The 8,445-nt window shown below is 45.9% G+C and overlaps 1 long non-coding RNA gene across 1 annotated transcript; it reads right to left on the reverse strand.

Annotated features, from left to right (window-relative positions):
* Positions 1 to 7,250, reverse strand: LOC144102147 (uncharacterized). The gene is made up of 3 exons (XR_013308184.1): positions 7,188 to 7,250; positions 4,833 to 4,949; positions 1 to 79 (listed from the first exon to the last, which is right to left on the reverse strand). It is a non-coding gene; the product is annotated as an uncharacterized LOC144102147 (long non-coding RNA).
* Positions 7,251 to 8,445: the final 1,195 nt, after the last annotated feature.

Here is an 8,445-nt window from a genome sequence, read left to right on the forward strand (position 1 = left end):
GCTACGGTCTAGATGGTCCCGGGTCTGTTTACCAGGGTGCCTACGGTCAGCGCCCACATCCAAAGCGCCGGTAGCCTTCCTGAAAAGGCAATGAGAAAATCTGGCGAATTAACTGGAAGGTATAACAAGCTCACTCGCGACAAAAGAACCTTTAAAAAATGATCAATAGACTTCTTATAGACTCTATTGCCTTCTATAGGCAAAAGTCTACATAAAATGTATAGCCATAAATCTATAGATTCTCTATAAGATTTGTATTGCATATAGACTTTTCTCTACGGTTTCTCTTAAGACAGTCTATAATAGACTTTATATATAACGCTATGGACAGTCTACAGACTGCCTAAAGAAATTTTTGTAAAGACGTTTGCCTAAAGTTTTGGGCAAACAGGGAAAATTACTTGCTTCCTCACCACGAAAGTCTAGGACATACACATGCTCCTAAGCAATGGCTTCTTCAGGTTATGAAGTGAGCCAATCGGAACTCAATATTTAATTCTGCACTAGTACGTCAGGTATAATATCTAGAGAGTGCACAGCGTTTATAAAAGCCGTCGTAGTGGATGATGCTTGCAACTCAATTTCAACCGAATCAGATTCGTCAAGTATCGCTCGAAGCGCACAGGACGTGGAGCGAGCGCATTTCGCATAAATCGAAATGAGTGACTTGCGTGGTGTGGCGCCTTTGTTGATGAAAAATATATGAAAAATGTTTTCCAGCCATGTGTCAAACGCTGATTTCGGCTAGAAAACATCTCAACTAGCAATATAAAAAGTAGCAGACAGGCTTCAAAAAGGTTAAAACGAAACACCTTCATCAAAGCAAAATTGTAAATTGTTAGAGTAAAGTTTCTAAGCGATATATAGGATACAAGTAACGCCGAATTAGAGGGCTCCGGATTAATTTTCACCACATAGGGTTCTTCAACGTGCGTTGATGTCGCATAGCACACAGGCGCCTTTTGCGCTTCCTCCCTAAGAAATGCGGCGGCCGCCGAGATTGAAGTTTCGAAATGCTGCCTTTCGCGTTTGAATTCAATGCGCTAATAAATCGTGCAATAGAAGGAACGGATGCGTACGATTTCTAAACACATTGTTGTCGGTTGTCACAAAAATGCTATCTTCGCCTATTGGACATTGCTGAAGCCATAGTTCGTGTGGCTTTGAAAGCTTGTTATTGGGTTTTTAGGAAAGGAAAAGAAATGGTGCAGTATTTGTACCGCATCTCAGTGGGCACCCGAACAGCGCTGTGCGGGAAGGGAGGTAAGTGGGAGTGAAAGAAAAGGTGACGTAGTGGAGGGCTGCGGAATAATTTCGACCACATTGGGATTTGGAAACAGCGCACCTGAAAGCGGAAGCAACTGAGCCACCGCGACGGACAAGATCTATGCACACAAATCTGTCTTGCTGAAGACCTGTTGCTCTGCGGATTCCTGCTGCGATGTTGTGATGTCTGGCAATTTTCCAACATGGCGTCGGCCTAGTCGGTCGCATCGTTAATGGTACCATGTCGCAACTACTCTGAATGTCCTGCTAAAATCTAGTGTGGCCGTCATAACTTTGTAGGTTTGCTATCGCCGACGACGCTAATGAATAGAGGCGTAGTACTGTTCCGATATGTGATAGCAGAACCAATACACAGGCGAAAACAGCCGTCTAATGAATCTGCAAAAAAATTAGCGACTGTTCCGGACATCTTCCTTGTTGGTGAATCAGAGAATCTGGCACGGCACGCCTAAGGTCGACTAAGCTTTACGTCTTCTAGGCGCTCGGCTGCTGACCCAAAAGACGCGGGTTCGATCCTCTTGCGGCGGTTGAATTTCGATTGAGGCAAAATTCTAGAGGCCTGTGTGCTGGGCACTGTCAGTGCACGTTAAAGAACCCCGGGTGGTCGAAATTGCCAGAGCCCTTCACAGCGGCGTTCCTCGTAGCCCATGTAGCTTCGGAACGTTAAACCTTCATAAACCATAAATGAATTATAGTCACCGTTTTCCACTCAAAGGTAACATTGGCCACATCAAAAGAAACGCCGACTGGGCTGAACGGGCGAGGGAGGCAAAGAGTTGAAATCTCAACCGTCGTAATTACAAAAGCCGCCTTTAACATCACGTTCAAAAAATATTATTGGTAAACCCGGTCATGATGTTCGCGTCTGAAGCGTCGGCTTCAAAAAATGTGGAGCGTATGTTCATTGGCAAATAAATGGTTGCAGTTTAGCTGAGCTGAGCGTGGTTTAGCGAAATAGTATAGACGTAGAGAGCCATGACCGTCTCGCTTCGTCCATAGCGACAACTGCAATGCGAATGCCGCGAGAGCGGCGCCCGCTCCTTTTTCCAGCAAAGAAAGGGTCACGTGGTTAGTCACGTGGCCACAGCTGCCAAGGCGGCGGTCGGCACGGCGGTGGCGCGCGTTTGCAGCTGGGGCAAGTGACGTGGAATGTCACGTGGCTGCCACACCACCAACGCTCCTCTACTTCAAGGTTAAATTGCGGCGCCGATGACCTTGTCTTGACTAGGCTAGTGAAGCTTTCGCTTTAAAATCGCGAGAAATGGGCGAAGCCGAGAATTAAAGCAGCGCTCATATACGCAGCCCTATCGCTCCTTTACCCAGCTAGAGACATACCACCGAATGTGACGGTTCAAGGCGTGAGGAAAAACCACTGTCAGCAATATTCTACTATTTCTCTCTCGAAAAAAAATTCACCATGACTTCAGAACAAAATATTGCCATATCCTCACAGTTTTCATTGCCATATCCTCGCAGTGAAACAAGGAAAATAATAATGCACAGGAATACCACCAGAGAAACTGTACGCTATGTACCGCTGGAACTCTAGGGGACCCGATGCACGATTCGCCCATGCACAAACGACATGCGTTATATCAGTTACGAACACGTCCCGTCCTGCTTAGCTCCTTTTGCTCAGGTCCACTGTCGGGCTTTGCGATGTGTATTCGACAATGCTTTCTTACACCATGTCCATTACAATATTTTTTATGCGAGAACATAACGAGCTGGTAGGGTCATTTCGCGGTGTAACCGTCCTGTTACGTCACACACGAAGTGGTCATCAATGAAACGTGATGCGTGGTCATGACTAAGCAAGAGTGGCGTCACATACCCTTTGGCGTTATCAAACAGGAGGTCGCGAAACTGGAATTTTCGACCAGAAGTGACGTCACTGATCAGAAGTGAACGAATATGAATCAGCGAACCGGAAATTTAACGACAACGCCTCCATGGGTTCCATGTGCTATCGCAATCCTGGCTGGACATTCAGCGCCCACGATTTTTTTTTCTTCAAGAAGACCACACTCTAAACTATAAAACTTTGCAGCTGGAACGCAGTTTCAGTTTGGGTTTCAGCATTAAAAACACGGTTGCGTATGTCTCAAGTGACCACTAGCTCGCATGAAGCATACAATTACTACATTATCACAGCTTGTTCTTCACTAACTTCTATTACGGCTTCTGCAGCAGTTCAGGCTCAGAGCTCGAAATAATTAAAAAAACAGCTGTTACATTGCTGTTTTTGTACTGATTATGTCAGGAGATATACTCTTCACACATTGCAATCATCAAATGGCAACTCAAACTGAAAAAAAATGCGGAAAATGGCCACGAGATTAACTCGGATGAAGTGCAGATACAACAAATAAAAAGTGTCAGACCACCAAATTATCAGGTCAGTCATTGTCCAGACAACGCCTTACACTCTCAACAAGAACGATGGCACCTTTCACCTATGCCAAATCACTAAAGACGCTTCTAAGTGCTACAAAAATCTGGATAGGTTCGCCGTTTGCCTCACTATAAACAAGGAATCCGTAGCGCTCCCGAATAGTTGCTTTTCCAACCATGGTCCGTGACGAGTGACCTCCAAATTTCATTGCTGGCTTGATGGAACACCAGCCTCCATTGGAAATTTGCAGTCGTCAGTAAAATAAGGCGAAAAAGTGGTTTATGCCTTTCAGTGTTTAACGTCCCAAAGTGACTCGGGCTAAGAGGAACACCGTAGTGGCGGGCTTTTCGACCACCTGGGGTTCGTTAAGCCGTCAGTGACATCGCGCAGTACACGGGGCTCCACCATTTCGCCTCCAACGAAACGCGACCGCCGTGGCCGGGATCGAACCTGCTTTCTTTCAGGTGAGCAGCCGAGAACTAAGGAAGAGTAAAAATTGTAACATCGCTGCAAAAGTTTTGAACCCCACTAGCTGAATCATTTAACGTAATTCTATTAATACACCATGGTTTACATGCATACACTCGGATCTACAAACACCCAATCTGGTGTTCGGGTAAAAGATTTTTATGCCACGTTCTGAACCTCACATATCAATACAGGTATCTAGGCAGGTTTCCATACAGGTTACCCATACAGGCTACCCAAACAAGTATCCTTATAGGTATCCATACAGGTTACCCATACTTTATCTATACAGGTTAGTCATACAGGTTTCTATACAGGTTGCCATACAGGTTACTCATACAGGTTTCTATACAGGTTACCATACATTTTACTCATACAGGTTCCCATGCAGGTTACCTATAAAGTTATCCAGGTATCCATAATTTATCCATGCAAGTTGTTCATACAGGATTCTATAGAGGTTACTATCAGGTTACCCATACAGGTATCCATACTTTATCCATACCGGTTATCCTTTCAGCAAACACCGCTTACCTCGGCACTGCACTGGAAACGCCGAGGGTGACAGAGACAGACCATCTCCACGAAGGCGTCCACACGCGATGCAAGTGTGCCACACGAAGCGGCGCACATCAGTGCCATCTCAGCGTAGAGAATGTCACACTGTGCAGCATGGACCCACCTTTCTCTTCGTGGGTAAGTGCTGGCCAGGACGTAAAGGCGCTGGAGCATGAGGGCCTCTCAGGCAGTAAAAACGCGAGTCCGGCGCCATGCCGTCGACCAGCGGGCGCAAGCGTCCCTGCAGCGGCAAAACAAGCAGAATGTTGCGCCAATCACCTTCGTCACACAGCACGAGAGTCAGGCAGAGAGAAGCGATACAGGCGTGGCGATGTCAGAGCTGGCAAAGGCGCAAAAATGAAATGTACCTTCTAATGGCTTATGGTTTCCGGACTCCTGGTGATGTGGACATTCGGTACTTTTGGTGATTCTGACCGCCGGTGATATCAGCGTGGACATTTAACTAAACATAACGGTATGTGGGGTAAGAATTCCTCCAAAAAAAGGAACACACTACGGAGATCTACCATCAGAACTACCGTGAGGAATTATTTCTTCATGTGAGGCATTACTAGTGTTTCAGGTGTGGAAAAAAAACGTTTCCACTTAGAATCGCCTTGAGGATGCGACGACCACGACCGATAAACGCACTCCCGAGATACATGATGCTGTCCTCCTCCGAAACCGTGGCGCCACATGCGTAAGGAGTTTGTTCACTTGCCTACATACAAAAGAACGCCTACCTTGAAATGTAGATACCGTGATTCCCACCCAGAGATTTATCCAGTACTGTAACCTATCTATGATAAACTTTTACTTGTTCACCGCACATTTAAGCATTAACACCCGCGCCCATCATTCGCCTCGTACTTTTGGAAACCCTTTTACACCTGTTACTCACACCGCAGTTTCAAACCGGCGCATACAGTTGAATTTTATCGCATTATGCAGTTTAGTTGAAAATCTGCTGTTGGGGTGACTGGAATATCCTGACTGGTCGAAAGGGCAGTTACATAAAAAAGCAGTTTCGCTGCAAAAATCAACTGTGCTCAAGTGGGATCGATACGCTGTCTTTTAGGACGGGAGTCGAACACGCTACCATAGAATAAATCATTTTCCGTCCCTGCCAAGGGTTTTCAGTAATGTAATTAGTCAACTGTGAGGTGTGAGATAAATACCGCCACTAATTGTTGAAATCAAGAGGAATAAATGGGCTTTGGCTGGGCATGCAATGCGAAAGCAAGATAACCAATGGTCCTTAAGGGAAGCAGACTAGATTCTAAGGGAAAGGAAGCGTAGCAGCTAGAGGGCTGCAGAACGTGAGGTTGGTGCATGAGATTGGGTTTGCTAGGATACGGAGGCTGCAGCTGGCAAGGAACGGGCTGATTGGAGAGACAAGGGAGAGGCCTCGGTCCTGAATTGGACTTAGGCTGATTATTATCAGCAAATAGTGTAAATAAGTAGCGTCACCAACGAGTAAAGCCGAGAGTAAAGAAAGTAAAATAACAAAAAGTGAGAATCGAAAATGTGCACATAAAGGCGCTACTTCATACTCAGACATTTCGACATTTCGACTATTATCTTGAACGAACGTTACCCATAAGTGAATAGCCGGAGGTCAACGAGGGATACAGTTGTGGAGTGCTTCAAGATCGGACACAGCAAGATTTTTTTATTATATTTCAGAGTTTAGTATGTTCCAAGCATCTTATAAGCAGTTGAGACATTTTGCTTAGAGGGCTTTATGCTTGTGTTCATGCCACTCATCATCATCATCATCAGCCTTACTACACCCACTGCAGGGCAAAGGCCTCTCCCATGTCTCTCCAATTAACCCTATCCTTTGCCAGCTGCATCCACCCTTTGCCTGCAAACTTCTTATTCATTCTTATTTCATTTATTCTTATTCTATAATCAAACCAATTCATGCCACTACTGCAAAGATAAATTGACTGCACAGCATGCAATTAAATTTTTATTTGAGCCACGAATGAGTTATTAGAGAAAAGCATCGGAACACTACCGGAGAACCCTATTTTGTTATCCTCGCCATCTCTTCTAAAGTGCATCACGAATTATGACTTAACCGAGTTGGTTTAAGTACAACAAAAATCCCACTGCGTGGGCCTTTTCCTCCTTTCGCTTCCCGTTACAAGGTTAGAACACATTAACCATCACTTCTAAAGTACATCACGAATTATGACTTAACCGAGTTGGTTTAAGTACAACAAAAATCCCACTGCGTGGGCCTTTTCCTCCTTTCGCTTCCCGTTACAAGGTTAGAACACATTAACCATCACTTCTAAAGTACATCACGAATTATGACAACCGAGTTGGTTTAAGTACAACAAAAATGCCACTGCGTGGGCCTTTTCCTCCTTTCGCTTCCCGTTACAATGTTAGAACACATTAACCTTGTGCTTAAGGACTGAACACAGCTGTCAGCGACATGCCGCGCCACTAGACAGTGACAACTTACAGTGTAGAGGACGGAAGGGTGTGGGCAGCCAGTGGCGCCTTTCTCACCGCATCTTCACTCGCGACGCAGACATTTCATGCGACCCGGTCTCCTTGGAAACCTGCCGGCCTGCGAACGGAGAATGTTACGTAATCTCACACCATAAAGCAGTTCGAAATTTTGGCTTCAAAGAGGCAGCAGGTGGGATCTTGTCCACAAGTTACCAAATACCTCCGCGTGGACACCTCACGCAAGAACTTCGGTTGTTATTCGGTGCGCTGGAGGTGACTGATGGCATTACATACATACAGGCAGAGTGCATAAAGCGAAATATTTCGCTTTTATAAAGAACAAGACCTGAAACGACCCAAACCACACAAGAGTTAATCACCCAAAAAACCCTTACCCTTACTTCCTTTTTGTAAAATTGATTTAAATCTATATTTCGTTCAGGGCAAATGCAGGTGAAAGCTATCGTTTATGGAGTCAAATGTCTCAGGGCGACCCCGTCTATGAAGGATGCCGCAGTGGTGGCTTCCGGCAAATTTCAAGCACCTGTAGCTTTGTAACATGCACTGTCGTTACAGAGTACACTGGCCTCCACCGTCTCCACCGAAATGCCGACACGGCCGAGATTGAATCTGGGTGGGCGGGCCAGACCAACTTTGTACTCTCTCTCCCAAGAGCAGGACTACGGAAAACACAGCTCTCTCTTCCAATCAAGGCAGCAGGAACACAAAATATTAATAAACCAATAAGCACGGCAATTTAAAACGCAGTTTTGACTGGTAGATGTAGATGGTAGACCGTGTTTCAATCACTGGTGAAATTGCCAGACAAAGTTCGCACGGATACAGCACTGGGCAGGCCTGCTCCGAGGTAGTGACGTGTCGCCAATTTCTAACATGGCATCAGCCGAGTCGGTGGTCGGTTGCATCGCTTGTACGTCCTGCACAGCTAAGTGCGATGTTTTCCTAAGCAGGCGAAGCACTTGACCCCTTGAAGTGATTCGCGTCGAGCGCGGGATTAGTTCATGTACGAATGCGTTTATCAAGATGACGGCAAAAACTCATCCAAGTGAGCGAGCGAACGGTTGACCAGTGCACAACGCAGACGTTGAAGACGATCGGGGTGTTACCGAAAAAGCCGGGAGTGTTGTAGGGATATACAACGCGCCATATCATTCTGTGAACCAAGATGAAGAGCCGCGGATGAGTAGCCTCAGAAAGGACATTTAGGCTTGGCTGGCCGGAAAGGGTGTCACGTGGAGCAGCCGAGC

This window comes from Amblyomma americanum, chromosome 8 (assembly GCF_052857255.1).
Source record: "Amblyomma americanum isolate KBUSLIRL-KWMA chromosome 8, ASM5285725v1, whole genome shotgun sequence".
Lineage (NCBI taxonomy): Eukaryota > Metazoa > Arthropoda > Arachnida > Ixodida > Ixodidae > Amblyomma > Amblyomma americanum.